Here is a 19,403-nt window from a genome sequence, read left to right on the forward strand (position 1 = left end):
GTGCTCCCGAATACAAGTTGCTTTATACTGCCAGGGCTGGGCCGATGCAAAGGTGAGAGAGGCTCCAGCCTCAGGGCGCAGTGTAGGAGGGGGCGCAGGGTGGGGCTGAGGCAGAGGCGAGAGAGGCTCCAGCCTCAGGGCGCAGGGTGGGGCTGAGGCAGAGGCGAGAGAGGCTCCAGCCTCAGGGCGCAGTGTAAGAGGGGGGCACACAACTCACTCAGCTATCATTCCTCTGTTGTCTTTGATGCAGAGAGAAATAAGAAAAGGGGATACATGGCAGTGACTGTAAGCCAGATAGCTAGAGATCTTAGTCTAATAGCAATCAGTGTGTGACGGCTGGGGTGGGAGGGATGGGGGGCGCACTTTGGTGTCTCAGCCTTAGGTGCTGGAGGGCCTTGTCCCAGCTCTGTATACTTCACATGCGCAAGCCCCCTCTTGCACGCTCACGCATGCGCAGTACAGAGCTACCCGTTTTTCAGAGCTCTCAGGCTACCAAAAACTCCCTAAGCCTTCCGCGGCGAGAACCAGCAGAGGAATGGGAGAGCTCTAGCCCAACCCTGTCCTCAAGGCCCACCTACAGAGCATGTTTTGTGGAAATCCACAGAGGTAGGTAATCAGCTCTGCTGAGACACTAATTACCTCACCTGTGAATGTCTGTGGTTTTCTGCAAAACATGTAGGGCCCGTTCACACTGCACGCGTTTCCAGCCGCGTTTTGGAAACGCGTGCAGGAGGCCGACACGCACGACATCAGACAGTGCATAGAGTGCGCTGTCTGATGTTCACACTGCATGCGTTCCGGACCTGTGCGGTCCGGGAACGCATGCTGCACGCAGATTTTGTCAAAACGCGCGGCTGTCCCATTCACTTTTCAGTGATGGGATCAGCCATGCAACGCACACAAATGCGGATGGCGTGCGTTCGTACGCGTTGCGGTCCGCACGCGTTCCGAACGCATGGCCATCGCATTTGTGATCTGAACGGGCCCGTACTGTTGGTGGGCCTTGAGGACAGGGTTGGGGAACTCTGCTCTATAGGACCCAGATCCTTTCCTCTCTTTGGGTAAATACCCGTTGTTGTTTTTTTTTCAGTATCATTTCACTTTAAAGGACCGTACACACGTGCAACTTTTCCGCACAAACACTAGTAATCCAGTGCAGGAGATATGGGCGCAGCCGGTGCCACCATAAACCGTAATAGGAATAATGGATATAGCGGCGCACAGGGAGTAACTTCGGTGCCGTCAGAAGACAGAGCTGACGTTACTTTTAAAACACCGTAATTCGCCCGCCAGCAATAGCTGTAAGCTGAATTACATCATTCCCACCCATCCACGTGGACCTGGAGGGGGCATAGCATTAGCAATTAGCACTGCCGGGACTTGTGCAGGAGCAGAGTAGGCCGTATATCGGCTGTATTCCGCGCTCAAGTCTCCTGGCGGCTATTTCTCTCGTACGCTTTCCGCATGACCAACCCGATGACATGACTGAACGCACAACCAAGCGATTGCACGACTTGTCTTTTCAACTGAAAATCAAAATCAACTGAACGGCCGACTCATACTGCGCTTGCAAGCGGTCAGCGGACTGCACGATATGGCTGCATTCAAATCAAGTACAAGTTGTTCAAACAGAGGTAAGGAGGTTGGTCAGCACACCAGCTTCTTCAATAAACGAAGTTTAATCAATCACATGTCAACTTACGTGTTGACATGTGATTGATTAAACTTCGTTTATTGAAGAAGCTGGTGTGCTGACCAACCTCCTTACCTCTGTGATATTACTCTGGATGTCGCTTAGCATCCCTGGTCATGCACCCGAAACTACTACTGGGATAAATGTGCCTCTCCGCATCCTTTCTACCTATTCAAATTGTTCAAACGACTTGTGCACATGCGGCCAACTGCATGATATCAGCCCAACAGTCATGTGAGGTGAACCGCTGGTCGGATCGGGTACACCGGCTGTTATCAGTCACTCGTCTAGTCGTTTGTCACACGTTCACACGCCTGACTATCGGGCCAACAGACCAAGTCTGGCTGATAGTTGGGCAGAAAAGTTGCACGTGTGGACGAGCCTTAAAGAGGAACTCCAGCCTAAACAAACATACTGTCATTAAGTTACATTAGTTATGTTAATTAAAATAGATAGGTAATATAATCTCTTACCCACCCTGTTTTAAAAGAACAGGCAAATGTTTGATTTCATGAGGCCATCTTTTTGGTTGAAAGGAGGTGACAGGGAGCATGAGACACAGTTCCAACTGTCCTGTGTCCTGAGCACCTCTCCCAGTTGCTAGGCAACGTGAACAACAAAATAGGAAATCCCATCATGCACTGCACAGCATCAGGGGAAAAAGCCCGGGCTTTTTTTTTTTTGATGGGTGGAGCTTAGCTAAAAATGCAGCTAAAAATGATGCTTTGGTAAGAAAAACAAAGTTCTGATGCTGTGAAACTGTAAAAGAAACACCGAGCCTTTTCAGTGCTGCTGAGTAGATTTTTAGTCCGGAGGTTCACTTTAAATAATATAGCGATATCTTACCTTTACAAAAAATGGATACGTTCTTTGGGGAAATGATTATAAGTCACGGTTTACTGACGCACTGAGCACACTGCTTCCTGTGTACCGTCGCCCCTGGATGCCCCACCTGAGAAGACATAATTCAAGTTCCTAGTCAGGCCTTTGTATAATTTCTATCTTTATTTAAAGAGGCCCTGTAGTGACATACAGTATAGCAGAATGCAGCTACTAGCAGTAAAGGTGTCACCACCAATGATGCACTTCAGAATGTAAATCAGGGAAAGGAAAGATGTTTGGGCCAGTGCACACCAAAAACCACTAGCAGATCTGCAAATGCTAGAGGTTTTTGAAGAGGTTTTTCAGAGCGATTCTAGGCATGTTTAGGCCCCGTTCACACTAGAAATCGCTAAACGCTAATGCAAACGCTGAGGGATTTTCTGGCGTTTTTTTCCTAGCGATTTCCCAGCGATTTTTCACTGTATAGAGAGCGTTTTTCCAGCGATTAGCATTTTGCGATTTCTAGTTCAATATAAGCCTGCAGAATCGCTCAGAAAATGCTACAGGTTACGAGTTTGCCTTTCAGCAAATCACAAATCGCTTAGATGAGAACACTTCAATATACTTTCATTGTACACAAGATTTTCAAAATGCTAGCGATTTCCAGCGATGCTGAAATGCCTGAAAATCGCTCTAGTGTGAATGGGGCCTTAGAGAGATTTTCTAAACATGCCTAGCATTTTTTGGAGCGTTTTTGTGTAACGGAGCTCTGATCTAGCGTTTTTCAGAGCGATTTTCCACTTTCCTATACTTAACTTTGAGGTAAAAACGCCTCAGAAAACCACAAAAATGCTGCAGGACCCAAGTTTGCGTTTGGGGAAAAAAACGAACCGCTCTTGTGTGCACCAGCCTATTGAAATACATTAGCCAAGCGGTTTTTCCCCCGCAAACGTTTTAAAAAACGCTCAGAACCGCTCTTGGTATGCATCAGCCTTTACAATGAGACCTTTCCTGCATCTCATTATGTGTCTTCCAATCTACGGTATTTTAGCTATAGCATATTACAGGAAATTAAAATGGTGTTGAAAAGGTCACCTATGGAAATACTCAGAACAGCTGAAACTTAAAGGATACCTTAGAATCTCGTATATACTCGCATATAAGCCTTCTCCATCGGAGGGGATTGGGAACCACCAGAGCTGTGGTGAGGGCACAGGACGGCTGCCAGGGGCTGGAGGAAGCCCCAGGCAGGCAGTAATGGGCTCACGAGTAGTCATAAGGCTTAATTGCCTCAGCTGTGCGGCTGGATGACAAGGGGTTAGTTACCCATAAGTCTTTCGTCCACCCTGCACTCCAAACAGCTTGGATACGTGCAAGCTGTTTGGAGCGCAGGAAGGATGACAGACTTATGGGTAACTAACCCCTTGTCATCCAGCCACACAGCTCAGGCAATTAAGCCTAATTTTAATCACAAATTCGAGTCCTTAGGAACTTGTGAGCCCAGCACTGGCCCCAGATAAGTGGATTTTTTATTTTTATACTCCTCGCACCTTCCCTTTAATTTGTGTTCCATTTGACAGTGAAAATGCATCCAATTGATAACATATAGCGTGAGGCGTGTGTGATTCGAGATGGCTGGAACCTCAGATTTTAGGTTCAGGGACGCCAACTTCCGCAAAAGTTCGAGTTCGCGCAAACTGCCATAGACTTCAATGGGCAGGCGAATTTTAAAACCTACAAAGACTGTTTCTGGCCACAAAAGTGATGGAAAAGTTATTTCAAGGGGTCTAACACCTGGAGGGGGGCATGGCGGAGTGGGATACACGACAAAAGTCCCTTGGAAAATTACGGATTTGACGCACAGCAGGGTTATAATCCCTAAAGGGCAGAAATCACATTCCATTCCTAAATTGGAGACATAAAGTGCTTTAAAACATCTTGCGTGTCGTGTGTATACATCGATCAGGTATTGTAAATAGTGTACTGCTTCACACTGACACACCAAACTCACTGTGTAACGCACCGCACACAGCTGCAAAGGGTTGTCATTAGTTGATCTGTATCTATGCAGTTTCACCCACAAAGAGACCTATGGTATAGTAAGTTAAATCACACAAATACAGTGGAAAGATATGCACTGGTAATACAGTGTGCTGTACAGCAAGGGCCAGCTGCGACAGGGCTGTATCTATGCAGTGTCAGTGTCACACACACACAAAAAACACATCAGAAGAATATTAACCCTCAAAACAGCTTTTTTTGGGGTGCAATTTCAGCAAGAAGCAAGCTAACAAGAGCCTAACTAACGCTTTCCCTGTCCCTAACAATGTCTCGCCCTTCCTCTCACTACAGCAGCAGAGAGACTGAGAAAATGGCCGACGCTGCTACGTTTTTATCAGGGCTGTGGAGTTGGAGTCGAATAGTCGGGGCAATTTTGGGCACCCAGAGTCGGAGTCATGGTTTCATAAACTGGGGAGTCGGAGTCGGGTGATTTTTGTACAAAATCCACAGCCCTGTTAAATATTAGACTAAGGAGTTGGAGTCGGAGCCATTTTGGGCACCCTGAGTCGTGGTTTCATAAAGTGAGGAGTCGGAGTCGGAAGATTTTTGTACCGACTCCACAGCCCTGGTTTTTATAGTGGGGGCGGGGTCCAGGAGGGAGTGCAGCCTGATTGGCTGCCATGTGCATAGCTCCCAACTGTCCCTCTTTTGGAGGGACAGTCCCTCTTTGGGAGCCCTGTCCCTCTTTCCTCTTCATGTGTCCCTCTTTTAGGACTTTGTCCCTCTTTCTATGTAAATAGGTATATTTCTCTACTAAATAATGTGTTTGATTGACTCTAAACTTTATTCCCATCCTTTAAATTGATATATTACTCATTTTAAAATGCTAATATGAAGTGAAATGAACCAGCATGGAAAGGACCAGTGCGGTTTGAATTATAAAACAACATATTCATGGGCGTCCGCAGAAAATTTTCCAGGGGGGGGGGGGCAAAAAGGGTGGAGGAATAAGTGCAATCATGTGGGGTGTCGTTAAAATTGCGCGCCGCGCCGAAAAATGGGTGTGGTCATGAACCAGAATGTGGGTGTGGTCGTGGGTGGAGACAAGTTTACATGAACTAAGCAATGGTGGGACATTAGATTAGGACAGTGGTGGCGAACCTTTTGGAGGTCTAGTGCCCAAACTGCAAAGTCACTTTACTATCACAAAGTGCCAACAGCAATTTAAACTAAATACAAACATTTTAACTCATACATGAACATTATGGAAAATTCAAGTTGAAAATAAACTGTGAAGATAAACAATTTCATCCACTGTACTCCTGAAAAAATTATTCATTTTTTTTAGAACCTCCCAGTTTTATTTTCTGTTTTAAAAAGCTGAAAAAGTAGGCTTAATGCTATTGTCTCATATGATGATGATTCAGCTTTTCCCATAGTCTCGCAGTTAGCAATCATGTGACCCCCAACAAGACAAATTCAGCAATCACGAGGCCCCCAACAAATCATGAGGCCCCCAACAAGACAAATTCAGCAATCATGAGGCCCCCAACAAATCATGAGGCCCCCAACAAGACAAATTCAGTAACCATGAGGCCCCCAACAAGATAAAATCAGCAGTCATGAGGCACATAAATAGACAGCATTTCACATAAATAGGCAGAATGCCCCCTTAATATGGTAGACACCTCTCACCTGGCAACAGTTCTCCAAAATACACTCAATCTGACAGCAGTGGTTCCCCAAAAATAGGTAGCCCCAGGTCTATATGTGTCCCCAGAATAGGTGGCCAGTGGTATAGATGTCCCCAGAATAGGTGGCCAGTGGCAGAGATGTCCCCAGAACCGGTAGCCAGGGGTATATGTGCCCAGTATATGTAGCCAGGGGTATATGTCCCCAGTATATGTAGCCAGGGGGTATATGTCCAAAGTATATGTAGGCAGGGGTATATGTCCCCAGTATATGTAGGCAGGGGTATATGTCCCAGTATATGTAGGCAGGTGTATATGTCCCAGTGTATGTAGGCAGGGGTATATGTCCCCAGTATATGTAGGCAGGTGTATATGTCCCCAGTATATGTAGGCAAGTGTATATGTCCCAGTATATGTAGGCAGGTGTATATGTCCCAGTATATGTAGGCAGGTGTATATATCCCCAGAATAGGTAGCCAGGTGTATATGTCCCCAGTATATGTAGCCAGGGGTATATGTCCCAGTATATGTAGCCAGGGGTATATGTCCCCAGTATATGTAGGCAGGGGTATATGTCCCAGTATATGTAGGCAGTGGTATATGTCCCAGTATATGTAGGCAGGTGTATATGTCCCCAGTATATGTAGGCAGGTGTATATGTCCCCAGTATATGTAGGCAGGTGTATATGTCCCCAGTATATGTAGACAGGTGTATATGTCCCCAGTATATGTAGGCAAGTGTATATGTCCCCAGTATATGTAGGCAGGTGTATATGTCCCAGTATATGTAGGCAGGTGTATATGTCCCAGTATATGTAGGCAGGTGTATATGTCCCAGTATATGTAGGCAGGTGTATATGTCCCAGTATATGTAGGCAGGTGTATATGTCCCAGTATATGTAGGCAGGTGTATATGTCCCAGTATATGTAGGCAGGTGTATATGTCCCAGTATATGTAGGCAGGTGTATATGTCCCCAGTATATGTAGCCAGGGGGTATATGTCCCCAGTATATGTAGCCAGGGGGTATATGTCCCCAGTATATGTAGCCAGGGGGTATATGTCCAAAGTATATGTAGCCAGGGGTATATGTCCCCAGTATATGTAGGCAGGGGTATATGTCCCAGTATATGTAGGCAGGGGTATATGTCCCAGTATATGTAGGCAGGTGTATATGTCCCCAGTATATGTAGGCAGGTGTATATGTCCCCAGTATATGTAGGCAGGTGTATATGTCCCCAGTATATGTAGGCAGGTGTATATGTCCCCAGTATATGTAGGCAGGTGTATATGTCCCAGTATATGTAGGCAGGTGTATATGTCCCAGTATATGTAGGCAGGTGTATATGTCCCAGTATATGTAGGCAGGTGTATATATCCCCAGAATAGGTAGCCAGGTGTATATGTCCCCAGTATATGTAGCCAGGGGTATATGTCCCCAGTATATGTAGGCAGGGGTATATGTCCCAGTACATGTAGGCAGGGGTATATGTCCCAGTATATGTAGGCAGGGGTATATGTTCCAGTATATGTAGGCAGGGGTATATGTCCCCAGTATATGTAGGCAGGTGTATATGTCCCCAGTATATGTAGGCAGGTGTATATGTCCCCAGTATATGTAGGCAAGTGTATATGTCCCCAGTATATGTAGGCAGGTGTATATGTCCCAGTATATGTAGGCAGGTGTATATGTCCCAGTATATGTAGGCAGGTGTATATGTCCCCAGTATATGTAGGCAGGGGTATATGTCCCAGTATATGTAGGCACGGGTATATGTCCCAGTATATGTAGGCAGGGGTATATGTCCCCAGTATATGTAGGCAGGTGTATATGTCCCCAGTATATGTAGGCAGGTGTATATGTCCCCAGTATATGTAGGCAGGTGTATATGTCCCCAGTATATGTTGGCAGTTGTATATGTCCCAGTATATGTAGGCAGGTGTATATGTCCCCAGTATATGTAGGCAGGTGTATATGTACCCAGTATATGTAGGCAGGTGTATATGTCCCAGTATATGTAGGCAGGTGTATATGCCCCAGTATATGTAGGCAGGTGTATATGTCCCAGTATATGTAGGCAGGTGTATATGTAGGCAGGTGTATATGTCCCAGTATATGTAGGCATGTGTATATGTCCCAGTATATGTAGGCAGGTGTATATGTCCCAGTATATGTAGCCAGGGGTATATGTCCCCAGTATATGTAGGCAAGTGTATATGTCCCCAGTATATGTAGGCAGGTGTATATGTCCCCAGTATATGTAGGCAGGTGTATATGTCCCAGTATATGTAGGCAGGTGTATATGTCCCCAGTATATGTAGGCAGGTGTATATGTCCCAGTATATGTAGGCAGGTGTATGTCCCCAGAATAGGTAGCCAGGTGTGCCCCAGCAGGAGGGGAGCAGCGCAGAGAAGAGGTAGAGCTATGGGCATGGTGGGGAAGGGCGGACGTCTCCCCCCCCCCTTCCCTCACCTTAGGGGGCTCTACCTCCCTCGCTCGCTCTCCCCTCCGGAGTCCGGAACGAAGTGGGCAGCGGGCGGAACTTACCTTGTCTCGTCGCATACGCCGGATGGATTAGCTGCTACTCTGGTCTGGTCCAGACCAGAGTGCAGCACCAGAACTTCCGGCGCAGGAGCGAGACGAGGTAAGTTCTGCCCGCTGCCCAGCCGCTGCACACTTCGTTCCGGACTCCGGAGGGGAGAGCGAGCGAGGGAGGTAGAGCCCCCTAAGATGAGGGAGGGGGGGGGGGGGAGACGTCCGCCCTTCCCCACCATGCCCATAGCTCTACCTCTTCTCTGCGCGGTTCCCCTCCTGCTGGCCGCATGGGCACGCAGCCAGGGGGGGGGCAGCGGGCGGCCAGGGTCGGGCAGATGCCCAAATTTGCCCTACGTAGGGACGCCCATGAACATATTTTTCTTATAAAATCTTTATGGTATGCGTGACTAGGAGTGGGATGGGGGCGTGATCAGGGGTGTGGCTTATGTGCAGGGATGCTCAACTTCGGCTTCGGGAGATATCCGGATTTTTGCTATCCGGATATCTCCCAGTAATGCTGTGCGGGCTGGGCGGGGGGGTCAAGCTTACCTCTCTGACTTCTTCTTCGCTCGTCCCTCAGCGCCTCCCACGATCCGCTCCAAGCGGCGGTCACCTGATTACAAACACTTCCTCCTTCCGGGTTGAAGGAGGAAGTGTTTGTAATCACGTGACGCGCATGGAGCGCATCGTGGGAGGCGCCGGGGGACGGACCGAAGAAGACGTCAGAGAGGTAAGCTTGACCCCCCCCCCCCCCCCCCGCCCAGCCCGCACAGCATTACTGGGAGATATCCGGATAGCAAAAATCCGGATATCTCCCGAAGCCGAATTTGAGCATCCCTACTTATGTGTCCCTCTTTCTCATCTCAAAAAGTTGGGAGGTATGCATTTGTGCTGACTGTGACGTAGAGCAGTTTCTCAACATTTTCTTGGTTGTACCCCTTTTAAAACCCTGTACTCGCCAAGTACCCCCTAGCATAGTAAACATTATCACAAGTACCCCTTGATAAATATATGTTAATTGCAGTACATGATAATTGTTTCTAAACAATATTCAAGCATGTACTATTGCTTTTAATGAGCTAAAACACTAATTTGGTTTAAATAAGATTTATCATTTTCTGAAACTCTACATTTGTTATTCTTGGTTACATATATCAAGCCTGAGTACCCCCTGGAACCATCAGAAGTAACGTTGAGAACCTAGGAAGAGGGTCAAAGTTTAGCCCAATGACGAGGTATAGGGAGTTGGCCTGAGATTTCCCATCATGTCTGAAATCGGTAGTCTCATCGATCAGGCATAGTTTTAGCGGCACTGATTTCTTTCATAATTCCTGAATCGGATGGACAATCAGCAGCCAAATCACTAGATGTATGGCCAGCAGGGCAGTTTCTAGGCTAAATTTCACCCAGGGCGAGGGTGTAAAAATCGCCCCCCCCTTCTCCGCCATGGAGCCAGGTATAGGTGCCCACAGTTTAGGTTAGCTATGTAGGTGCCACCAGTATGAATTAGATAGGTAGGTGCCTGCAGTATAGGTTTGGTAGGTAGGTGCCTGCAGTATAGGTTAGATAGGTACCTAGGTTATATAGGTAGGTGCCTGCAATATAGATAGGTAGCTTAGATAGGTAGGTGACTGCAGTATAGCTTAGATAGGTAGGTGACAGTATAGGTTAGATAGGTAGGTAGGTGACTGCAGTATAGCTTAGATAGGTAGGTGACAGTATAGGTTAGATAGGTAGGTAGGTGACTGCAGTATAGGTTAGATAGGTAGGTGCCTGCTGTATAGGTTAGATAGGTAAGTGCTTGCAGTATAGGTTTGGTAGGTAGGTGCCTACAGTATAGGTTTGGTAGGTGCCTGCAGTATAGGTTTGGTAGGTGCCTGCAGTATAGGTTAGATAGGTAGGTGACTGCAGTATAGCTTAGATAAGTAGGTGCCAGTATAGGATAGATAGGTAGGTGACTGCAGTATAGGTTAGATAGGTAAGTGCTTGCAGTATAGGTTTGGTAGGTAGGTGCCTACAGTATAGGTTTGGTAGGTAGGTGCCTACAGTATAGGTTTGGTAGGTGCCTGCAGTATAGGTTTGGTAGGTGCCTGCAGTATAGGTTAGATAGGTAGGTGACTGCAGTATAGCTTAGATAAGTAGGTGCCAGTATAGGATAGATAGGTAGGTGACTGCAGTATAGGTTAGATAGGTAAGTGCTTGCAGTATAGGTTAGGTAGGTAGGTACCTGCAGTATAGCTTAGGTAGGTGACTGCAGTATAGCTTAGATAAGTTGGTGCCAGTATAGGATAGATAGGTAGGTGACTGCAGTATAGCTTAGGTAGGTGACTGCAGTATAGCTTCAATAAGTAGGTGCCAGTATAGGTTAGATAGGTAGGTGACTGCAGTATAGGATAGATAGGTAGGGGACTGCAGTATAGGTTAGGTAGGTGCTGCAGTATAGATTAGGTAGGTAGGTGCTGCAGTATAGATTAGGTAGGTGCTGCAATATAGAGTAAGTAGGTAGGTGCTGCAGTATAGATTACGTAGGTAGGTGGTGCAGTATAGATTAGGTAGGTAGGTGCTGCAGTATAGATTAGGTAGGTAGGTAGGTGCTGCAGTATAGAGTAGGTAGGTAGGTAGGTGCTGCAGTATAGATTAGGTAGGTGCTAAAGTATAGAGTAGGTAGGTAGGTGCTGCAGTATAGATTAGGTAGGTAGGTGCTGCAGTATAGATTAAGTAGGTAGGTAGGTGCTGCAGTATAGAGTAGGTAGGTAGGTAGGTGCTGCAGTATAGATTAGGTAGGTGCTGAAGTATAGAGTAGGTAGGTAGGTGCTGCAGTATAGATTAGGTAGGTAGGTGCTGCAGTATAGATTAAGTAGGTAGGTAGGTGCTGCAGTATAGATTAGGTAGGTAGGTAGGTGCTGCAATATAGAGTAGGTAGGTAGGTGCTGCAGTATAGATTAGGTAGGTAGTTGCTGCAGTATAGATTAGGTAGGTAGTTGCTGCAGTATAGATTAGGTAGGTAGTTGCTGCAGTATAGATTAGGTAGGTAGGTAGGTGCTGCAGTATAGAGTAGGTAGGTAGGTGCTGAAGTATAGAGTAGGTAGGTAGGTGCTGCAGTATAGAGTAGGTAGGTAGGTGCTGCAGTATAGAGTAGGTAGGTAGGTGCTGCAGTATAGATTAGGTAGGTAGGTGCTGCAGTATAGATTAGGTAGGTAGGTGATGCAGTATAGAGTAGGTAGGTAAGTGCTGCAGTATAGATTAGGTAGGTAGGTAGGTGCTGCAGTATAGATTAGGTAGGTAGGTAAGTGCTGCAGTATAGATTAGGTAGGTAGGTAGGTGCTGCAGTATAGATTAGGTAGGTGCTGCAGTATAGATTAGGTAGGTAGGTAGGTGCTGCAGTATAGATTAGGTAGGTGCTGCAGTATAGATTAGGTAGGTGCTGCAGTATAGAGTAGGTAGGTAGGTGCTGCAGTATAGAGTAGGTAGGTAGGTGCTGCAGTATAGATTAGGTAGGTAGGTGCTGCAGTATAGATTAGGTAGGTAGGTAGGTAGGTGCTGCAGTATAGATTAGGTAGGTAGGTGCTGCAGTATAGAGTAGGTAGGTAAGTGCTGCAGTATAGATTAGGTAGGTAGGTAGGTGCTGCAGTATAGATTAGGTAGGTAGGTAGGTGCTGCAGTATAGATTAGGTAGGTGCTGCAGTATAGATTAGGTAGGTAGGTGACTGCAGTATAGGATAGATAGGTAGGTGACTGCAGTATAGGTTAGGTAGGTAGGTGCTGCAGTATAGATTAGGTAGGTGCTGCAATATAGAGTAGGTAGGTAGGTGCTGCAGTATAGATTACGTAGGTAGGTGCTGCAGTATAGATTAGGTAGGTAGGTAGGTGCTGCAGTATAGATTAGGTAGGTAGGTAGGTGCTGCAGTATAGATTAGGTAGGTGCTGAAGTATAGAGTAGGTAGGTAGGTGCTGCAGTATAGATTAGGTAGGTAGGTGCTGCAGTATAGATTAGGTAGGTAGGTGCTGCAGTATAGAGTAGGTAGGTAGGTAGGTAGGTGCTGCAGTATAGATTAGGTAGGTGCTGAAGTATAGAGTAGGTAGGTAGGTGCTGCAGTATAGATTAGGTAGGTAGGTGCTGCAGTATAGATTAAGTAGGTGTGACAATCCAGCCCCGCGATCCCGTCGAGATCTGCTCCCGTTAGCGTACGCAGGAAGTACGGGCGCAGACGGACAACGAGACCGGTTGCTGGATCGTCAGAGGTAAGAAGAAAAGGGCGACAGAGCGTGCCAATCCCGTCTAATCTGCTCCCGTTAGCATACGCAGGAAGTACGGTGAACAGACTGACAATAAAGATTGGTCGCGCAGCTGCCGACAATATGTAATGGGACAAGCATCCACCAATCCCGTATTACTAGGCCACTGTTGCCATGCAGGTCTCATGCACTAGAGACTGCTGGAGGCAAATTCACTGTGTGCGTAGTAAACGGTTAAGATTGGTTGGAGGTGCCCATACATGTACAATTTTGATTGTATATACAATCGGTACACTAAAAATATCGATTTCGCGCTGGAAATCGGGTAATAACTGCCACCACTCTCTCAAGTTCAGGGAGGAAAGAGACTCCCGCGCTATCATAATACGGTAGCCAGCCCAATCACGTTCAACACGCTCAAGTCACCGTTCGGGGAATAATCACTTCCGACGGCTTAAAGACTGTGAGCAATGTGACGTTAAAGAAAGGTTACTGGGTCCCTATATGATGCAATCTCGAATTGTATTTACAATCGAGAAACGAAAGTTATCGATTTCGCACAGGAAATCTGGTACTAGCTAATCCTAGAAGGAAGAAACGGTTATTTACAACCTAGCTAGCAAATCAACAATCATAAGCAAATCATAAAACAATGCGGTAGTATGACTGACTCTTCAGAGGGCAGATTCGTTATAGCAGCAATCAGATGACCAGAACAGGCACAAGACTGAACGATAAAATCGTTAGTTTATTTCTAAACTACATACACACAGCTTATTTTAGAACAGATTGATTGACAGAGAGAAGAGAGGAAAAGAGAACAGAATGTCTGATTATATACAGTTCAAATACCGTTATTGGTAGTCCATGCGGCAATCGCAAGTCTTTGGCGAAAGTCCCAAAATGGCGGTTGCCATGCGGCCAACAGGCCTTTGTTAGGAAGTTCAAAGATAGAGGTTTTGCCCGAGTCCTTGCGGGCTGCCAGGATGTTACTAGGCATCAGATTGAAGGTAAAGGACGCTGGACTTTTGGATCATGTCAGTTTTGTTCCTCATTGTAGGTGGGAGGAGTTATGACACATACAAGTCCAGCCTTGCAATTTGAATAAGGCAATGCCCCCTTAGGCAGGGAGAGGTTTTGGGCCAATTCATATTTTGCCCGCTCTCAGCATGCCCGTAGGTAATATCAAGAACCCGAATGAATATTCACCATCAGCGTAAGTGTGTGAATCTGCTAATACCAAACACGAGGAGTCTGGATCGCTAATAGCACCATCCCCCCCCTTTCACCTTACTGGCACTGGTTCCGAAAGATCCAGAGGGCTGAAAATCTCTCAGGACCAGTGTCATGTGGAATCTAATAAACTCCGTGAATTTGAGGGAACTGCGATCTTGGGAACACCAGAAATATTACCAAACTGTGCCTATTTATTAAATACAGTTTCTACAGTTTTGTTGAATCTTTGGGTGCCCAGATGGCGTGATAAGGATCATTCCTGTCTCCTTTCAACTCAGGCCACAAGGCAGCTAGGTGTCGGACTCCTGGTGGGTCGGTGCCGATCAGACTGGAGAAAGCTACAATTTATGAGCTTCTGTCAACTGATATCTACCCTTCACCTGATGGATGCGGTCATAAACACCTCAGGGGGTCCCCAGTGCTGGCAGAGAATCTTTTCAACAGGAGGCTAATTACCTGACCCTGAAAAGATTTCTCCAGCCCTTTGGCGAAGGGAAAAAAAGTGTATTTAAACCAAAAACTGTCAGTTTGGTTGGTTTGCGAAGAACTAGCGTTGGTAACTCCATGACGCATTCGATATGTCATATCGACGGCGTCACAGTAGGTAGGTAGGTGCTGCAGTATAGATAAGGTAGGTAGGTGCTGCAGTATAGATTAGGTAGGTAGTTGCTGCAGTATAGATTAGGTAGGTAGGTAGGTGCTGCAGTATAGAGTAGGTAGATAGGTGCTGCAGTATAGAGTAGGTAGGTAGGTGCTGCAGTATAGATTAGGTAGGTAGGTGCTGCAGTATAGATTAGGTAGGTAGGTAGGTGCTGCAGTATAGATTAGGTAGGTAGGTAGGTGCTGCAATATAGAGTAGGTAGGTAGTTGCTGCAGTATAGATTAGGTAGGTAGTTGCTGCAGTATAGATTAGGTAGGTAGGTAGGTGCTGCAGTATAGAGTAGGTAGGTAGGTGCTGCAGTATAGAGTAGGTAGGTAGGTGCTGCAGTATAGAGTAGGTAGGTAGGTGCTGCAGTATAGAGTAGGTAGGTAGGTGCTGCAGTATAGATTAGGTAGGTAGGTAGGTAGGTGCTGCAGTATAGATTAGGTAGGTAGGTAGGTGCTGCAGTATAGAGTAGGTAGGTAAGTGCTGCAGTATAGATTAGGTAGGTAGGTAGGTGCTGCAGTATAGATTAGGTAGGTAGGTAGGTGCTGCAGTATAGATTAGGTAGGTGCTGCAGTATAGATTAGGTAGGTGCTGCAGTATAGAGTAGGTAGGTAGGTGCTGCAGTATAGAGTAGGTAGGTAGGTGCTGCAGTATAGATTAGGTAGGTAGGTGCTGCAGTATAGATTAGGTAGGTAGGTAGGTAGGTAGGTGCTGCAGTATAGATTAGGTAGGTAGGTAGGTAGGTGCTGCAGTATAGAGTAGGTAGGTAAGTGCTGCAGTATAATTAGGTAGGTAGGTAGGTGCTGCAGTATAGATTAGGTAGGTAGGTAGGTGCTGCAGTATAGATTAGGTATGTAGGTGCTGCAGTATAGATTAGGTAGGTGCTGCAGTATGGATTAGGTAGGTTAGGTAGGTGCTGCAGTATAGAGTAGGTAGGTGCTGCAGTATAGAGTAGGTAGGTGCTGCAGTATAGATTAGGTAGGTAGGTGCTGCAGTATAGATTAGGTAGGTAGTTGCTGCAGTATAGATTAGGTAGGTTAGGTAGGTGCTGCAGTATAGAGTAGGTAGGTGCTGCAGTATAGAGTAGGTAGGTGCTGCAGTATAGAGTAGGTAGGTGCTGCAGTATAGATTAGGTAGGTGCTGCAGTATAGATTAGGTAGGTAGGTAGGTGCTGCAGTATAGATTAGGTAGGTGCTGCAGTATAGATTAGGTAGGTAGGTGCTGCAGTATAGCGTAGGTAGGTAGGTGCTGCAGTTTAGCGTAGGTAGGTAGGTGCTGCAGTTTAGCGTAGGTAGGTGCTGCAGTATAGAGTAGGTAGGTACTGCAGTATAGAGTAGGTAGGTAGGTGCTGCAGTATAGAGTAGGTAGGTAGGTAGGTAGGTGCTGCAGTATAGATTAGGTAGGTAGGTAGGTGCTGCAGTATAGAGTAGGTTGGTAGGTAGGTGCTGCAGTATAAGTAGGTAGGTAGGTGCTGCAGTATAGAGTAGGTAGGTAGGTGCTGCAGTATAGAGTAGGTAGGTAGGTAGGTAGGTAGGTGCTGCAGTATAGATTAGGTAGGTAGGTGCTGCAGTATAGAGTAGGTAGGTAGGTAGGTGCTGCAGTATAGATTAGGTAGGTAGGTGCTGCAGTATAGAGTAGGTAGGTAGGTGCTGCAGTATAGAGTAGGTAGGTAGGTGCTGCAGTATAGAGTAGGTAGGTAGGTGCTGCAGTATAGATTAGGTAGATAGGTAGGTGCTGCAGTATAGATTAGGTAGGTAGGTGCTGCAGTGTAGAGTAGGTAGGTAGGTAGGTGCTGCAGTATAGATTAGGTAGGTAGGTAGGTGCTGCAGTATAGATTAGGTAGGTAGGTGCTGCAGTATAGAGTAGGTAGGTAGGTAGGTGCTGCAGTATAGATTAGGTAGATAGGTAGGTGCTGCAGTATAGCTTAGATAGGTAGGTAGGTGCTGCCGTATAGATTAGGTAGGTAGGTAGGTAGGTAGGTAGGTGCTGCAGTATAGATTAGGTAGATAGGTAGGTGCTGCAGTATAGATTAGGTAGGTAGGTGCTGCAGTATAGGTTAGGTAGGTAGGTAGGTGCTGCAGTATAGAGTAGGTAGGTGCTGCAGTATAGATTAGGTAGATAGGTAGGTGCTGCAGTATAGATTAGGTAGGTAGGTGCTGCAGTATAGGTTAGGTAGGTAGGTAGGTGCTGCAGTATAGAGTAGGTAGGTGCTGCAGTATAGATTAGGTAGATAGGTAGGTGCTGCAGTATAGATTAGGTAGGTGCTGCAGTATAGAGTAGGTAGATAGGTAGGTAGGTGCTGCAGTATAGATTAGGTAGGTAGGTAGGTGCTGCCGTATAGATTAGGTAGGTAGGTAGGTAGGTAGGTAGGTGCTGCAGTATAGATTAGGTAGATAGGTAGGTGCTGCAGTATAGATTAGGTAGGTAGGTGCTGCAGTATAGGTTAGGTAGGTAGGTAGGTGCTGCAGTATAGAGTAGGTAGGTAGGTGCTGCAGTATAGGTTAGGTAGGTAGGTAGGTGCTGCAGTATAGAGTAGGTAGGTGCTGCAGTATTGATTAGGTAGATAGGTAGGTGCTGCAGTATAGATTAGGTAGGTAGGTGCTGCAGTATAGGTTAGGTAGGTAGGTAGGTGCTGCAGTATAGAGTAGGTAGGTGCTGCAGTATAGATTAGGTAGATAGGTAGGTGCTGCAGTATAGATTAGGTAGGTGCTGCAGTATAGAGTAGGTAGATAGGTAGGTAGGTGCTGCAGTATAGATTAGGTAGGTAGGTGAGGCCTCAGAGTTACACAAAAAAGCAATATTTTTATTGAAATTATTTGATACTGCAGCCTGCAGGACAGAGAGCGCCCCCCGCCCCTCCCCCCTCTCTGATAGCGGCCACACAGAGGCAAAGTCAGGTCACCAGCAGCCAGCAGCAGGTCACTTACTGTCTGTGACCACCTGCTGAACGAGAGGCGCCGATCCAGCCAGGCCCGGGGAGAAAGCATGCAGGGCGGGTCACCAGGAGGGGGACCACAAACGCATCGCCCCAGGAAGACAGCCAGTACAGTACTCCGCCTCCTCCTCCATCGGCACTCTGCCTGGCCTGCACGTTGTGTCATCACGTGGTGGTGACGCACATGACGTCAGAGCGGAAAAAGAATGAAGCAGGACGCCCAGGAGGAGTGTGGGAAGGTCGCATTGTGATCGCGCTGGCGTACACCGCGCATCACTTGCTCAGCGGCTCCCGCAGTGTCTCTCCCTGCCGGCGCCCCCCTTCCTTCACATGCAATCTGCGCTCAGTGCGGTCGCCCGGCCCGCACGGTGATAAAAACGGCCCTGATGGACAGTGGCGTAGCTAAGGAGCTGGGGGCCCCGGTGCAAGTTTTACAAAGGGGCCCCCCAAGCACTCTATACATAACAATTGATATGGCGCACCAAAACCTGCCAATGGCAACTACAGTGTCAGAGGTGCAAGAAGGGGGTGGGGAGCAGCTTGTTACTGATTACCCCCAAGCACTCTATACATAGCAATCCCTGCCAATGGCAACTACAGTGTCAGAGGTGCACGAAGGGGATGGGGAACAGCTTGTTACTGATTACCCCCAAGCACTCTATACATAGCAATCCCTGCCAATGGCAACTACAGTGTCAGAGGTACAAGAAGGGGATGGGGGGCAGCTTGTTACTGATTACCCCCCAAGCACTCTATACATAGCAATCCCTGCCAATGGCAACTACAGTGTCAGAGGTGCAAGAAGGGGATGTGGAGCAGCTTGTTACTGATTACCCCCAAGCACTCTATACATAGCAATCCCTGCCAATGGCAACTACAGTGTCAGAGGTGCAAGAAGGGGATGGGGAACAGCTTGTTACTGATTACCCCCAAGCACTCTATACATAGCAATCCCTGCCAATGGCAACTACAGTGTCAGAGGTGCAAGAAGGGGATGGGGGGCAGCTTGTTACTGATTACCCCCAAGCACTCTATACATAGCAATCCCTGCCAATGGCAACTACAGTGTCAGAGGAGCAAGAAGGGAATGGGGAGCAGCTTGTTACTGATTACCCCCAAGCACTCTATACATAGCAATCCCTGCCAATGGCAACTACAGTGCCAGAGGTGCAAGAAGGGGCTGGGGAGCAGTTGGTTACTGATTACCACTGTTCAAAGCATCTATAGCATCTCTGATCTGGTCCACAGGCACATACCAGCCCGCCCCCTCCGATCCTCCAATGACCTGCGCCTAGTCGCACCACGCATAACTCAGTCACACGCACGATTGCAGGACTTCACCAGGGCTGCCCCTGCTCTCTGGAACTCTCTCCCACCAGCCGTTAGACTCGCCCCCACCTTTAATTCCTTCAAACAAGCTCTCAAGACTCACCTATTCATGCTTGCATACCCCCCTACACCAGCATCATAATATGTTCTGTTAGACCCCCTCTCAAAAGACGCACCTATTGTCTCCACCCCACCCTTTAGATTGTAAGCCTCCGGCAGGGCCCTCCTCCCTAACGTATCCAGCTTGATTATGCAATCTTACTCGCAACCACCCCTCT

At 47.2% G+C, this 19,403-nt stretch overlaps 1 long non-coding RNA gene across 4 annotated transcripts in view; it reads right to left on the minus strand.

Annotated features, from left to right (window-relative positions):
- The window catches only part of LOC137528599 (uncharacterized), a 282,718-nt gene that overhangs the window by 262,868 nt on the left and 447 nt on the right, over positions 1-19,403 (minus strand). For all 4 annotated transcript variants that reach the window (XR_011023436.1, XR_011023434.1, XR_011023435.1 and 1 more), the window contains exon 2: positions 2,540-2,645. This is a non-coding gene — a long non-coding RNA (uncharacterized lncRNA). The remainder of the gene's footprint in view (positions 1-2,539; positions 2,646-19,403) is intronic.

This window comes from Hyperolius riggenbachi, chromosome 8 (genome assembly GCF_040937935.1).
Source record: "Hyperolius riggenbachi isolate aHypRig1 chromosome 8, aHypRig1.pri, whole genome shotgun sequence".
NCBI classification, from domain to species: domain Eukaryota; kingdom Metazoa; phylum Chordata; class Amphibia; order Anura; family Hyperoliidae; genus Hyperolius; species Hyperolius riggenbachi.